This window comes from Pan troglodytes, chromosome 2 (genome assembly GCF_028858775.2).
Source record: "Pan troglodytes isolate AG18354 chromosome 2, NHGRI_mPanTro3-v2.0_pri, whole genome shotgun sequence".
NCBI classification, from domain to species: Eukaryota; Metazoa; Chordata; class Mammalia; order Primates; family Hominidae; genus Pan; species Pan troglodytes.
This window is the reverse complement of record NC_086015.1, coordinates 77711352-77726209: the sequence shown is the minus strand read 5'-3', so window position 1 is coordinate 77726209 and position 14858 is coordinate 77711352. Positions and strand designations below refer to the sequence as shown.

The 14858-nt window shown below is 40.3% G+C and overlaps 1 long non-coding RNA gene across 2 annotated transcripts in view; it reads right to left on the bottom strand.

Annotated features, from left to right (window-relative positions):
• LOC134809572 (uncharacterized) overlaps positions 1-14858 on the bottom strand; it is a 31207-nt gene that overhangs the window by 11809 nt on the left and 4540 nt on the right. For both annotated transcript variants that reach the window (XR_010155645.1, XR_010155646.1), the window contains exon 2: positions 10537-10655. This is a non-coding gene — a long non-coding RNA (uncharacterized LOC134809572). The remainder of the gene's footprint in view (positions 1-10536; positions 10656-14858) is intronic.

Sequence of the window (14858 nt, the reverse complement as noted above, 5' to 3'; positions counted from 1 at the left end):
CATTATCTTCCCACCTGCCTTTGTTTTACTTCTGGATCTTTTTGGTTGCAAATAACATAATCTACTGAAATGAGTTGAAGCTATAAAAGAAAGAAGATTATAAAGTAACAAGGTAGGAAATACAGTTAGGCTTCCCCAGGAGCTAAATCTGGATCTTTGCAATCACTAGGAATTATAGTAGACCCTGTTTACTGTCTGTACAGCATTCTCCTCTTCCTCCTCCCTCACAGAGCCCCAGTTTCCCTCCAGCATCCATCCCTCCCCTGGAGGCTCAATGGTCTCTGAGGAAGCTGCACCCATCCCGGCTCCCAGTGTTGAACCTGAGGGATCCAAGCCATTGATTCCTGTTCTAGCAATTGTATTATCCAGAAATGAAGCTCAAAGCTAGTATAATCTATATATTTTATACAATCTACATAATTTCCTAACTATGATATAAAAGATTTTAAACATTTCCTATAATAAGATTATATGCATTCCAATCAGAAAATGCCCAGGCATGACTCCTTTAAAGCACATAATAAATACTAGGAAAGTGGTGTACTTGTAAAAAGAAGCATTGTGAATTTGAGGACTCTGAGTTGACATCATGTTTTCTCAGCCTCAGCACTATTGACATTTTGGGCTAGATAAGTCTTTTTGTTGTTGTTGTCGGGGGCTGTCTTGTGCATTGTAAGATATTTAACAGCATCCCTGGACTCCATCTACTAGACACTAGTAACACACATACATACACACACACACATACACACACATACACACACATACCTCACAACCGAAAATGTCTCCAGACATTGCAAACTGCCTCTGGGGGAAAGATTACCTCTGGCTGACAGCCACTGGTATAGACTGATAGAAGATGTGTTTTTTTGGTAACCGAAATACAACAAATAGTGTGGTTGCCAATTGTATCTTGCAAATCAGTGCTTTATGTTTATATGTAAATCAGTCATATAATGCACTCAAATGGTTATAGAGATATTCCCACCTGCAGATCAGGGAAGAATGTAAAATGGTGCAGCTGCTTTGGAAAACAGTCTAGCAGTTCCTCCGAAGTTTAAAAATAGAGTTACCATATGACCCAGCAATTCCATTACTAGGTATATACCCAAGAGAAAGGTAAGCATACGTTCACCCAAAACTTTGTATGTGAATGTCCAAAACAGCAAAAAAGAGAAAACAACTGAAATGCCCATCAATGATGATTCAATATTCATTATGATGAATGGATAAATAAAATATGGTATCTCCAAACAATGGAACATTGTTCATTCACACTGAATATCTTATTCACACTGAAAAAGAATGAAGTACTGATGCATACTACAACATGGATGAACTTTGAAAACATGCTAACTAAAAGAAGCCAGCCACTGAAGTCCACATATTGTTTCATTTGATTTACAGTCATGTGCTGCTGATGTTTTGGTCAATGACAGACTGTATACACAACAGTAGTCCCATAAGGTTCCCATACCATATTTGTACAGTTCCAATATAGTTTGTATATATATATATCCCCACCAAATCTCATGTTGAAATGTAATACCCAGTGTTGGAGATGGGGCCCAGTGGGAAGTGTTTGGGTCCTTGGAGTGGATCCCTCATGGCTTGGTGCTCTCCTTGTGATAGTGAGTGAGTTCTCACAAGATCTGGTTGTTTAAGTGTGTGGCACCTCCCCACTTCTCTCTCTTGCTCCTGTTCTGGCCATGGGGCGTACCTGCTCCTGCTTTGCCTTCTGCCACGAGTAAAATCTCCTTGAGACCTCCCCAGAAATCAAGTAGATGCCAGAGCTATGTTTCCTGTGCTGGCTGCAGAAACATGAGCCAAAGGAACCTCTTTTATTTATAAATTACTCAGCCTCAGGTACTTCTTTAGAGCAATGCAAGAACAGCCTAACACAGGTACTTCTTCTATGTTTACATATGTTTAGATACATAAATACTTTTGTGTAACAATTGCTTACAGTACTCACTACAGTCACATGTTGTACAGATTTGTAGCCTAAGAGCAACAAACTATACTATATATCGCAGGTATGTAGTAGGCTATACCATCTAGGTTAGTATAAGTACACTCTATGATGTTACACAACAATAAAACTGATAATAACACATTTCTCAGAAAGTATTGCCATTGTTAAGTGACACATGACTAGGACAATCTATAGAGGCAGGAGGTAGATTAGAGATTTCCTAGGACTGAGAGTGGGAGGTTGAGTGATTGCTATGAGTATGGGTTTTTTGGGAAGAGAGAAAGATGAAAATGTTCTAAAATTGATCATAGTGATAGTTGTAAAACTCTTTGAATAACCTAAAAAACATTAAACCGTGTACTTTAAATAGGGGAGTTCTATGCTATGTAAATTATATCTCACTAAAGGTCTTTTTTTAATGTCCTGCAGGTCAGAGGACAGTTTAGTACTGTGTGAGACTATATTGTCATCTTCTTTATGCTTTGCAAGACATTTAACTTCTATTCCACCTGTTCTTTCAAATCATTGTGACCACAACAGCCCCTTACATTTCCTCACAGTGCTAGTTTCAGCCCCTTGGAGAATCAGGAACCACTCACTGGTCTAAGCCGTTTCTATAAATCAGTTCTTTCTTGCCAGTGATTGGTTGAGAAATTCGGATTTAAGCCAATCAGTAAATATGTTTAGCAAGGTGGTCACATGACTTTTGTTGGCCCAATCAGAACAAAGAAAAGACTTTTAGCCAGCGATTTTGGGGAGCCTCACTTTCTCTCTCCCTGACTGGGTTTGAATAAACACACAAATGCTTCTGATTGCTCCTGACAGCCACTTTGAGATGAAGAGTAAAACCAGCTGTAGAATCAAGCCAATGGTGTGGATGGTAAGGCAGAAAGAATCTGAGTTCATTGCTGAACTGCTGAATTAACCAACCCTACAGCCCAGGCTACCTTTTGATTTCCTGTTTTGTGAAATAATAAAGTTCTTTATTGTTTTAACCACTTTGAGATCTGTTTTCTGTGAAATAGAAACCAAAGTGGACAGAGGATAGGGAGTGAGATTTACTACTACCCTACAACAAGTTGAGGTCCCAGGATATCTGTTCTTTCCTGGCAAGATTTCCAACTCTGCCAAGGAAGCACAGGAAGTGGAATCAATCCCATTCTAGAGGAAGCAACATATCAAAGAGCATGTTTTGGGACCCCAACTTTAAAATTAGGGTTCAAGTCAAGGCCCAGACCTAAAATGGGAAATTGGCAGACCAGGCTGTGTAAAGAGCTATGGTAAAGGGAAAAGCTAATGAAAAGACTCAGCTACAATGATACCCAGAGCTCAACTCTGCCATTTTTAGAGTTTCCCATTGCTTGTAGGTATTCTCAAGCTTGCTTTTTATTGATGTAAATACTCTGAATTCATTGTTTTATAATTTTGTATTGATGAATCCAATATCTGAAGTCTTCATTGTTTTTGCTCTCTGTTGTCCCTGCTGGTTCTCACTCTCAACTCTCACTCTTGTTGCCTTATTTCCTTGTTTCCTTATGTGCTTGATTATTTTTAACTATATGTTGGTCATTGTCCTTAAGTATTTGAAGGGATTCTATGTGACTTAAGTTGAAGTGACTTCCTCTGGAGATAATTTGAGTTTGCCTCTAGCACATACCTAGATACATAGGCAATCCAGGACAACTTTAATGTAAATTCCTGAGCTGAGATCATGATGAACTTCCCAAACGAGGAGCACATTATCAGTACCAGCATCAGCCTTATTCCTACCATTATTGAGCATTCTGTGCATGTATTATCTAAGCTATTGGTCCTCAACCTTTTTGACACCAGGGAATAGTTTCATGGAAGACAGTTTTTTCCATGGACCAGGGAAGAGTTGGGGGAGATGGTTTAGGGATGAAACTCTTCCACCTCAGATCATCAGGCATTAGTTAGATTATCATAAGGGGCACTTTATCTACAACCCTCACATGCACAGTTCACAATAGGGTTCACACTCCTATGAGAATCTAATGCCACCACTGATCTGACAGGAGGTGGAGCTCAGACAGTAATGCTCACTCGCCTGCTGCTCACCTGCTGCTATGCAGCCTGGTTCCTAATAGGCCTGTGTATAGGTCTGCAGCCTGAAGGTTGGGGACCCCTGATCTAATTACTTCACTGCTTCCTCACACTTGAACTTCACAGAAACTATGATGCAAGTATCAAAATAACCTGCGTAATACAGAAAGAAAATGAGGGCACAGTATATTAAGTAATTAACCCGAAGTCATATAACCAGCTATTGGTAGAGATATAAAAGACCTATAACCTAAAGTCCTATATGCCATGACCTACTTACTAAGCTATAAGTACTTAATAAGTGTATGTTGATGATGTTCATCGCTGTAAAACTATTATTCCTGTGAGTGTAGAAAGGAAATAGAAATAAGATACAAGCTTAGCTGGATTAAAGTTTTGAGATGAAGTCCTCCAATCTCCATTTTTCTCCACACTACGTAGATGAACTGAGTATGCCAGGTAGTGAAACACCAGGCAAAGTTTGAATGTTATGCATTCAATCCAGTCAAATGTTATGCATAAAACAGCAGACCAATGCCAACTCCTTAAAAGAATAGACATCTGAGAATCACAACTACCACTGAACTCACAATTAAGTTTAAAATTATTTTACAGGAAGAGGAAGTTTTGCAGAGGCACTGTCAGTAGCAGCCTGAATAAGTTATCCATGAAAAAAATTGGAGAGAAATTTCTCGGAGTTTCCTGCTATCATTAAGCTAGAGAGTCAGTACGAATTGAGGGTTCCCAAGGGCAATTTTCTGAAAGGGCATAGGCACTTTATCCTCCTCTGCTAGCCAGATTCTTATTGCCTGTCCTTGGGACCCTGCCATCAAGTGCTCTGGAGGCCACCAGGGCAGATGATGAGGCCACAGAGCCAGGTGATCTGAAACATTGCCACTTCCCTAGATTGAGCTTTTCCTCATTATTCACCTGGACAATTGAAATTGAGTCCAGACTGGACTCCAGCCTCTAGTTGTCTGCAAGTACCTTAAGAGCAGGAATTACTGATCTTTACTCATTAGTGCCCAGTACAGTGATGGCACATTTGCCCACTGGTTCAGCAGCAATTACTTGTTGAACATCTACTCTCCGCTAGTCACTGAGGATACAATGGTGAACAAAAACTTGCGTGGTACATGCTCTTATGGGGTGCATGGTCTAGGGAGGAGCATATAGTTGCCAAATAATAAAAGCCAAATGCATAATTACAAACTCTCTTATAAATGTGATGAAGGAAGGGAACTCAGGACACTGAAAATCTGATCTATTCTGGGGGTACAGGGGAACCTCTGAGAGAAAATGGCATTCAGGTTAAGTTAGGAAGAGTACAGTTTATTCGAGTAAAGAGGGGAAAAACAAAGACGAAGAGAACTATAGTTGCAAAGGCCCTGTAGTCAGAGGAGTAGAGCATAGATAACCCAATAAAACTTGGATGTATAAATTAATGATTGAGTGACTCAGAATAACAACTAACATTTCTATGGTACTTACCATGTGCCAGGAATTATTCTAGCGTTTAATTTATACCAACTCATTTAACCTCCACAACAACCCTATGTGATAGGTATTATTTTTGTCTCCATTTTGAAAATGGGGAAACTGAATTACAGAGAAAATATGTAACTTGTGAAAGTTGAACAATTATCAAACTGTGCAACTGGGATTTGGACCCAGGAATCTGGGCTGAAGCAGATAACTAGGGCTTCTTTGGTGATCTATGAAATCCCTGGAATAACATGTTATTAAATAGAGCAAATATGGTGGCCTGAAACAGGGAACATCAGTTCTAAAATTGAGTCTACGAGATCCAGGAGCAAAGTTTTTTGAAAGATGTGAGCTACTCAAAGGAATATGGAATAAGAAGAAGAATGCAATGGAATTAAACATGCTTGAAGATTTTAAAAACTCAATTAAAAATGCCATTGTAAAAGAAAAAAATGTTAAATTCTATAAATTTGCAATAAAAATAGTAGAGAATAAGAAAACAAATACTACATCAAACTTTGGAGTGAAAATATTTACATAATCAGCATTGTTTCTTTTGAATATCTTTCCCATGCGCGTACTCTGAATATTATGAACATCATTTCTTCTTGTATTTTTTTCCTCCCTCTGTCATCTATAAATGGACCCTGCTTAACATTTTATATCCAAGTGCTAGAAGCATTGAGAATTGGGAAGCCCTGGAAAACCCCTTATTTCTCCACAGTAAGGATGCACTCATGAGCTCTGCTAGGAAATTCATTCTGGTTGTCAGCTGAGACTTTATTTCCTCTCTGATGCTCATATTTGCATGAATCCAAAATCCAAATTAAGTTATAGGTCGTGGGACTATGCAGGCAGGCAGCCAGCAGCTCTGCCAATGCCAGTTACCTTCATAAAACCAAGACGTCTTTTATTACCCGAGGATCCTCCGAGTGAGGCTTGCCCTTTCCACTGAAGTTTTCAGCAAGTTAAGTCCAGGGTACTTAGAGCTGCTTGTTTACTTTAAAATTTCCTTTCTTGCTCTCTCTCTCTGTCTCTCTTAACCCGCGACCCTCTTTCTCTCTCTTGTCTCTCTCTTTGTCTCTTTCTGGTTTTCTTTTTTCCTTTCCAGCTTCTTTGCTCCTCTTGGCTACTCTTGAGAGCAAGCACTGGCAGGCAATGAATCAAAGTGGGCTATTTTTGCTCTCGCTGTGAGGATGTTTACAACATATTGAAAACTCGGCCTTGTAGTTTAACGTCATTTTCAGTATATTTTCAGAAAAACTGACTGGCTTCCAAATTCAGTAGATGACTGTGAAACCCACAGAGGGCCTTATGTACTTCATACCTTACCTTAGGCGGCTGCCCTGACTCTTAACGGCTCACATTGCATCAAATATGGCCCCACATGTGTAGAAATGGAAAGATGGGCATGCTGACCAAATTTATTTCCTAACAATGCTGATTTCATAAACAGTAGCTCAAAGTTGTGAAACAAGAAATTTAAAACTAGCTGTGTACAACAAGAAATTCTATGAACACTCTATCTCTGGCCTAATTAAGCTATTTTTCCTTCCCACCCAACCAAGCTGCCCCCAAATGTTTTGGATACATGTACCATCCCATTAGAATATAGTTAATCTTGAATATATTTCACCATGAAATATGAACATAGTAATTAGAGAATTTTCCATTCAACGTCCCCTATCATATTCCTAGCATATTGGAGTCTGTTAGAATAGCATTTAACTGTTTTCATATGGGCTTCAGCAGACATCCTGGAAGATTTGAAATAGCCAATAAATTCAACACACTGAAACCTAGTCAAACTTCTGTCCTTTTCCTTCCTTTCCTTTCTTTTCTTTTCTTTTCTCTCTCTCTCTCTTTCTTTCTTTCTTTCCAACTCCAAGTTCTAAATAAAATAAGATTAAGCTTGACCTAATTTTCTAAGAGCCTCCTGCTGATTTATCAGCTGATAGCATGTCTGAGGTATTCAAGCCAATTAAACTGGTTCACAAAGTATTGCTCAGTGGGTAAATATGAGGTAGAAATGTCCAGGAGGTCTTCTTTTTATCTGATGCTGGAATCAGAGGTCTGGGCAGGCTAACTGGTGTTTGTAAGGGTGGTGGGGAAATAGCCCACTGGTGTTCACTAAAAACTCTACTAATAACTCATTAACAGAAACCTCAAGCAGAGACACTCACATGTCAACAGTGCAGATAGAGTGGGGCTGAAATCGAGCTGGCCTGCTTTCTTGGACCAAGGCTAACTTTCCACTGAGGTTTTGATCCGTAGCACTGTATTAAGTCCTTGTTTGTGAGTGACTTCTATTGTCTAGGTACTTTGCAGGCTCACACCAGGCAACACTGGGCCTGTTGTTCCAATCCACTTTGAGATTCTGTAATTTAAACAGCACAGAGCGTGGGCCAGCCCCGAGAGTTATAACCTAGTTTAACTGGATTTAGAAAACTGGTTAAACTAGGCTACAACTCCCTTGGTCTTGAACCTGCAGTTTTGGTTTTGGTTTTGTTTTTCTTTCCCTTCTGTTCAGAGTGTAAGTTCACTTGCTTTAGAAAAATGGAAACAATAAGAAAATGGAAAATGACAAATATGCTGGGGAATTTATTTGAACTGGCACAGTAGTCTTACCTATAACAAAGAAATTCTTTAAACTTCTAGCATTTGCTAATGACACTTGCCAGCACTATACCATAACTGCTTAAGATCTGACTTTCCCACTAGACCAGTGGTTCTCAAACTCCACCCCACATCTGTGCTGTCAGGAGGGCCTGTTAAGATGCAGACAGATGCCCCACTCATGGTGTTGCTATTTCAGTAGGTCCAGATGGGATCTGAGAATTTGTCTTTCTAATAAATTCCCACATGATGCCAATGCTGATGGCCCAAGGAGAACATGTCAAGAATGACCGCACAAGACTGGCAACTCCTCGAGGGCAGGAATAGTCTCATTTGTCCCAGTATTCATAGCACCTAGTGCTGTGTCTGTTACACATCCATATTCTAATAAATGACTGTAGCTATTTATCTAAGTAGTATTCAATATCTACAATTTGTCAGAAATTGTTCTAAACACTAGAAATTCCACAGTGAACAAGACAAAGATGTCCCATGTCCTCAGAGAGTTTCCATTCTAGTGGTGCAGCCAAGTAGGAAACAAAGAAATGTATAAAGTCATGTCAGTTTGTGCTAAGTGCTATGAAGGAATTCAAAGCAGGACAAGAGGACAGAGAACAATGGAGGCAGGAGGCACTGTTAGATGGGGTGTCAGGGAAGGCCTCTCTGAGGAGGAGACATGTGCAGAACACTGAACGAAACGAGTGAGCAAGTCATGTGAAGATCTAGTGGAGGAAGATTTCAGGTGGAGGTAAAGCAAGTGCAAAGGCCCTGAGACAGGAGTAGGATTGGTGATATGGTTTTGCTGTGTCCCCACCCAAATCTCACCTTGAATTGTAGTTCCCATAATCCCCATGTGTTGTGGGAGGGACCCAGTGGGAGGTAATGGAATCATTGGATTTGGCAAAATGGAGGCCCTTGGTGACTGTATTAGTTCACTTTCATGCTGCTGATAAAGACTGGGAAGAGAAAGAGGCTTAATTGGACTTACAGTTCCACATGGCTGGGGAGGCCTCAGAATCATGGCAGGAGGCAAAAGGCACTTCTTACATCGTAGCAGCAAGAGAAAATGAGAGAAGTGCGAAAGCAGAAACCTCTGAGACTTATTCATTACCACAAGAACAGTACAGAGGAATCTGCCCCCATGATTCAAATTATCTCCCACCAGGTCCCTCCCACAACACATGGGAATTATGGGAATTATGGGAGTACAATTCAAGATGAGATTTGGGTGGGGACACAGAGCCAACCCATATCAGTGACCTTGACAAAAGCAGTTTCAGTGAAGTGGTGGAGATGAAAACCTGATTGGAATGAGTTAGGAAAGAATGGTACATGGAGAAGAAAGGACAGTGAGTAGTCACTGGAGTAACTATCCCAGTGAACATATTTTATAAAGAAGAGCAGAGAAATGGGACAGTGGTAGGACATGGAAGTGGAGACTTGGGAGGTTTTTCAAGAAGGAAGATTGCTTATCCTGTTTCTAAGCTGGTAGAGACAATCCAGAAGAGAGCGAGAAATGGATTATGTAGGAAAGAGCAGTGTCAACTGCAGGAGTGAAGTGTGTGAGTAGATGAGAAAAGAAGAGACCCAGTACACAGAGAATGAGAATGCAGATGCAGTACATGTTCAGAGGTGATTGGGAAGATAGGCAAACTCTCTTCCACCCAGGATTAGGGAAACACAAAGCTTTAATAAACATGAGTCACCTAGATGAGTAAGCGAATAAACCAACTAAGGATATGTAATCAAGTTGCAGAACTACACTCTTTCCCACTTGATATGGTGTCTGTAAATGTAATGTGGAACCCATCAGCAGCGTTTCCTCACGTCACATTTCCTTGCTGGGGATTAAGCATGGAGCAGGCAGAGGGTTGGGTTGAGGATATAACTAGGGATGGGATGTGCCAGGGCAAGAAATTTGCAGGTATATGGAAGACAAGAATAAGAATGTTAGACTTCGGACTCTCACCTGGGCAAATGGGGAAAAGATATGAGAGGTGTCTCAGAAGAAGACAAAGTGGTAGAATCAATGGCTAGACGTCTTGAAGGAATGGATGGAATTATTGTGCTGGGAAAATGATTTGGAAGGATAAGAGGAAGTATATTTCTTGATAAGTGTAGTTCTGGGCTGATTGAGGTAGATAGAAGAAAAGATTATTGGAAGTGATGAAGTTAATGAACAGAGAGGCTAGTGGGTTGGCTTGATCATAGAGCTGGCAGATTGAAGCCAAAAGCCACCATTGAGCCATGGTGGCTCATGTCTGTCATCCCAAAACGTTGGGAGGCCAAGGCAGGTGGATCACTTGAGCCTAGGAGTTTGAGACTAGTCTGGGCAACATAGCAAACCCCCTCTCTACCAAAAAATAAAAACATTAGCCAGGAGTGGTAGTACATACCTGTAGTGCCAGCTACCCAGGAGGTTCTGCTGGGAGGATCACCTGAGCCATAGGAGGTCGAAGCTGCAATGAGCCCTGATTGTGCCACTGCACTCCAGCCTGGGTGACAGAGTGAGACCCTGTCTCAAAAAAAAAAAAAAAGAAAACATGAAAAAGAGCAAATAACTCAAAGCAATGAGAAGTTACCATTCTATGTAGAACCCCTAATCACCTACAATTTCAAAGTTTTGTACAAAACATAAGGAAGCATATAAATGTCAAGATAAATAATGTTTGGGACATAATCTACTTTACAAACAACGCACTTGTTGCACAAAGCCAAACTTACCCATAAACTAAATGCAATTTGGAGGGTTTTTGTTATTTAATTCAAGTCCAAATCATTATATGACTATAATGTTTATAGCCCAAAGAGAAACCTGGATGAGTGAATTTTATGATTCGGATTAATACTGTTAAACTAAGAGTTAGATAGATTATTGCAGGTAATTCCCTGTGGCCTCAACAGCAGGAGTATTTGGGTAGCTCTATACAACTTGTTTGCATTCGTTTATTTAATTCTTTTAATAAACCTATGGAGTTCCAGAAATAGGTGATAAATAAGATCAATCTCTCCAGTCTGGAATTTCACAGTTTCATGTCTTTTATGTATGCTGTGACTCTTTTTTTTTTTTTTTTTTTTTTTTTGAGACAGAGTCTCACTCTGTCCCCCAGGCCGGAGTGCAGTGGCGCAATCTCAGCTCACTGCAAGCTCCGCCTCCCAGGTTCACGCCATTCTCCCACCTCAGCCTCCCGAGTAGCCGGGACTACAGGCGCCCACCACCACACCTGGCTAATTTTTTGTATTTTTAGTAGAGACGGAGTTTCACCATGTTAGCCAGGATGGTCTCCATCTCCTGACCTCGTGATCCACCCGCCTCGGCCTCCCAAAGTGCTGGGATTATAACCAACTTCACTGTACTTTTAACCTTGGCTCTTGAAATATCAGGGCTAAATGTGTGGCCTACCATGAAAATGTACAGAACTTCCCAGCAGATGCTTTGCAGACTAATATATTTTTTTCCTCTCTTTTGCTCCCTTATCTTGTTTTCTTCGACTATTTTTTAAACTCTTGATTTTACAGTTGTATGTACCTCTGTAAACATCTTTAAGTTCTTCATGAAACAGATTTAAGAATAAATGAATAAGTAAATAAATAGCATAAGGCACTGTACTATTGACTTTAGTAAAACTGGCTTTAGTTTCTTAAAAAATGACACATTAGCTCAGGTAACTGGAAAACTCTAGGGCTGGACTTTAGGCATAACTGGATCTAGGTACTTAAGTAATGTTGTCACAAATCTGCCACTGTTCATTTCTGAACTCTGCTTTCTTCTGTGAAAGCATTAATTCCAGACAGGAACTCAAAAAGTAGGGCAAAGAGATATACTGGAAATTTCTAGCAATCTCAATAGAAAAAAAGTACTCATATTTCCCCATCAGTACCTTGGTGGAGTCAATAGACATTTCCAAAGCAATCCCTGTTGCTAGGGTAATGCCATGTTCTATTCAGATAAGTCTGGGCCACACATCCATCCCTGGGGCAGAATAATATTAGCCCAACCAAAATCACATGGATTAAGAGATGGAGAAAGGATAGTTTCCATTAAGGAAAATCAGAGTGCTGTGCCAAAGAAGGCAGATTGGATCATTCGCAAGATGAAACCACAGATGTCACCACTCCAAACTTACAATCTAGTTGGGAAGACAGGTCGTGGGTACCAGAAATGAAGTGAGGCAGTGCATACACGATATACAAAAAGAATGGTTCAGCCATGATGCATATCGCACGACAACAGATGAGGAGGAGGTCATTTTGAATGAGACACGTCAATCATTCAAATATCATTTCCTGAGGACATTCTATGTGCCAGCCTCGGTCCTAGGTGCTTGGAATACATCCATGAGCAGAACAGAGATTCCTGCCCTTCTAGAACTGACATTCCAGACAGTAAACCACAGATGTAAAAATAACTGTAGAGTTTATTAGAAGGCAATAAGTACTGTGAAAAATGGGAAAAGATGGAGTAAAGTAAGGATGATTGGAGATGCTGCAATATTAGAGTAGGCCTCATTGAGAAGGTGACATGTGAGTCAACACTGAAGAAGCTGAATGAACCATGTGAATATCTGGAGGAAGGGCATTCCAGGCAGAGGGACCAGCCAAGGCAAAGTCTCTGCAGCCTCATTGAATCTAGAATATTCCAGCAACAGCACAGAGGTCAGTGTAGCTGGGCTGGTGTGAACAAAGGTGAGAGTTGAAAGAGACCAGGTTGGGGAGATGATGGTGGGGAAGTGGGAAGTGGAGCCGACGTGGTTGGGTCTTCCTGGCCTTTCTACACACTTAGACTTAGAATCTTAGTGAAATGCGAGCCATTGCAGGGTCTGGCAGAGGAGTGACCTCTTTTGACGTACATTTTTAAAGGATCACTCTGGCTGCTGTGTAGAGGACAGGCTGTAGCTGGAAAAGAATAGAAGCAGGTACAACCATTAGGAGGCAATTGCATCAGTCCCAGAGCCAGTTGATAGTAGCTGGGACCGGAGTAATAGCTGTTGGAAGCGGGTTTGAGCCAGATTCTGAATAAGTGTTGAAGGTAGAGCCCACAGGATTTCCACTTCCTATGGCTCTACCTTCCACCTCCACTAGGTCATGTGCTTTAAGAAATGGGCAGGATTTACAAGAAGAGAAAGAAAAAAAACATTCCAAACTAAATGAAATAGAAAAGCAAAGCAGAAAGAAAGAAAACACAATTAGTTAACAGGCCATTGTAAATAGAAAATTTGACTAGAGTGGAGAACTAATATAGGGAAGGCATGGAAGGTCAGTTTGGAGTCAGATATTATAATAGATGTCTTCAGTGTGGGTTAAGAACTTCTGACATCATCCTGTCCTCAGTGAGAAATATTGCAATGTTTTGGGAAAAATAACAAGACAGACTGTTAAGGCTTAGGGAAATGAGTTAGACTCTGGGAAGCATTTAGAGGGTGAGTTTCTGGTGGCAGCGAGATTTCTCACAGAACTTCTAACAAAACAAGTGCTTTAACCAAAGCGATGCAGCATTTTGTAGGGAGTAAGAGAACAGGTTTTAGCATCAGACAAACATGGGTGGGATGCTGACTCCATTCTGTTGACCATGGTCAAATTATTTGGCCTCTCTGGGCCTCCATTTGCTAATCTGTAAAATGGACATAACTGTATCTAATTCAAAGGGTTACCATGGGCATCAAATGACACCATGAGTGTTCAAGCGTTTTGTCCAATACCTGGCACCAAGTAAGCACTTAAAAAAAAAACTATTCATGACTATTTTTACAGTAACAACTTTAAATTCAAATGAAGTTGAAGGAATTAATAAATGTAAAGAGAATGAGGGAAATAGAAAATCACTGTTAGAACATCACAGTAATAATTAAGACAGGCAAGATCCACTGATGGATGCTAAAATTAGTGGGCAACAAAACGATACAATGGCGTATCTGTAGAATCTCAAAGTATCTTCCTTAAGATACTTATTAATTACAAAGCAGAAAGTATTAACTTGAGAGCAGAGGAACCCAGAAGACATATTATCCAAGTAATTAAGATGAACATGATCATTGTTTCAGGCTGGAGGCAAGGAGATATAATAGCTAAATGTACTTTGGGATCCTGGAGCTGAAAAAACAGATATTACTGGGAAAACTGATGAAATATGAATAAAGTCTATTGTTTAGTTCATGGTATTATACTTAGATTACCTTCTCAGTTGTGATAATGGTACAATGGTTGTGTATGGTGTTAATATTAAGGGAAGCTGGGTGATGAATGCATGGGAATCTTCTGTACTAGTTTTGAACTTTTCTGTAAGACTGAAATTATTTTTAAACAACTTTTCAAATGGCATGGAAATTATCTTTGAAAGGTATCACAAAAGGAGGCATCCACAGTGCTTAATGGGTTGGCTTTGAGGAATGAAGGCGTTGGTGGGTCAAAGCCACCTTGAAGACTGTTCCTTGAGATATTGTGGTGCAGGATCCAGGATTAGGAAGCCTTTAGTGAGGAGCTGCTTGTGTGAGTGTGAGCATGGGATAGTGGAGTGTGTGTGTGGGGGGGGTGTTGGAGAGGCGATAATCACTCTTACTTTAGACATGTGTGCAGAAGCTTTCCAGGCTGCTGGATAATGGAAGTATGAGATGAGAGTAAAAAAGGCACAAGGCAGAGAAATCAGGTTAGAACCAAATGAGAGAAAATAATAAAAGACAATTGTAAAGACAAGATCCTCAAAAAAGAGGGCTTAGAAAGG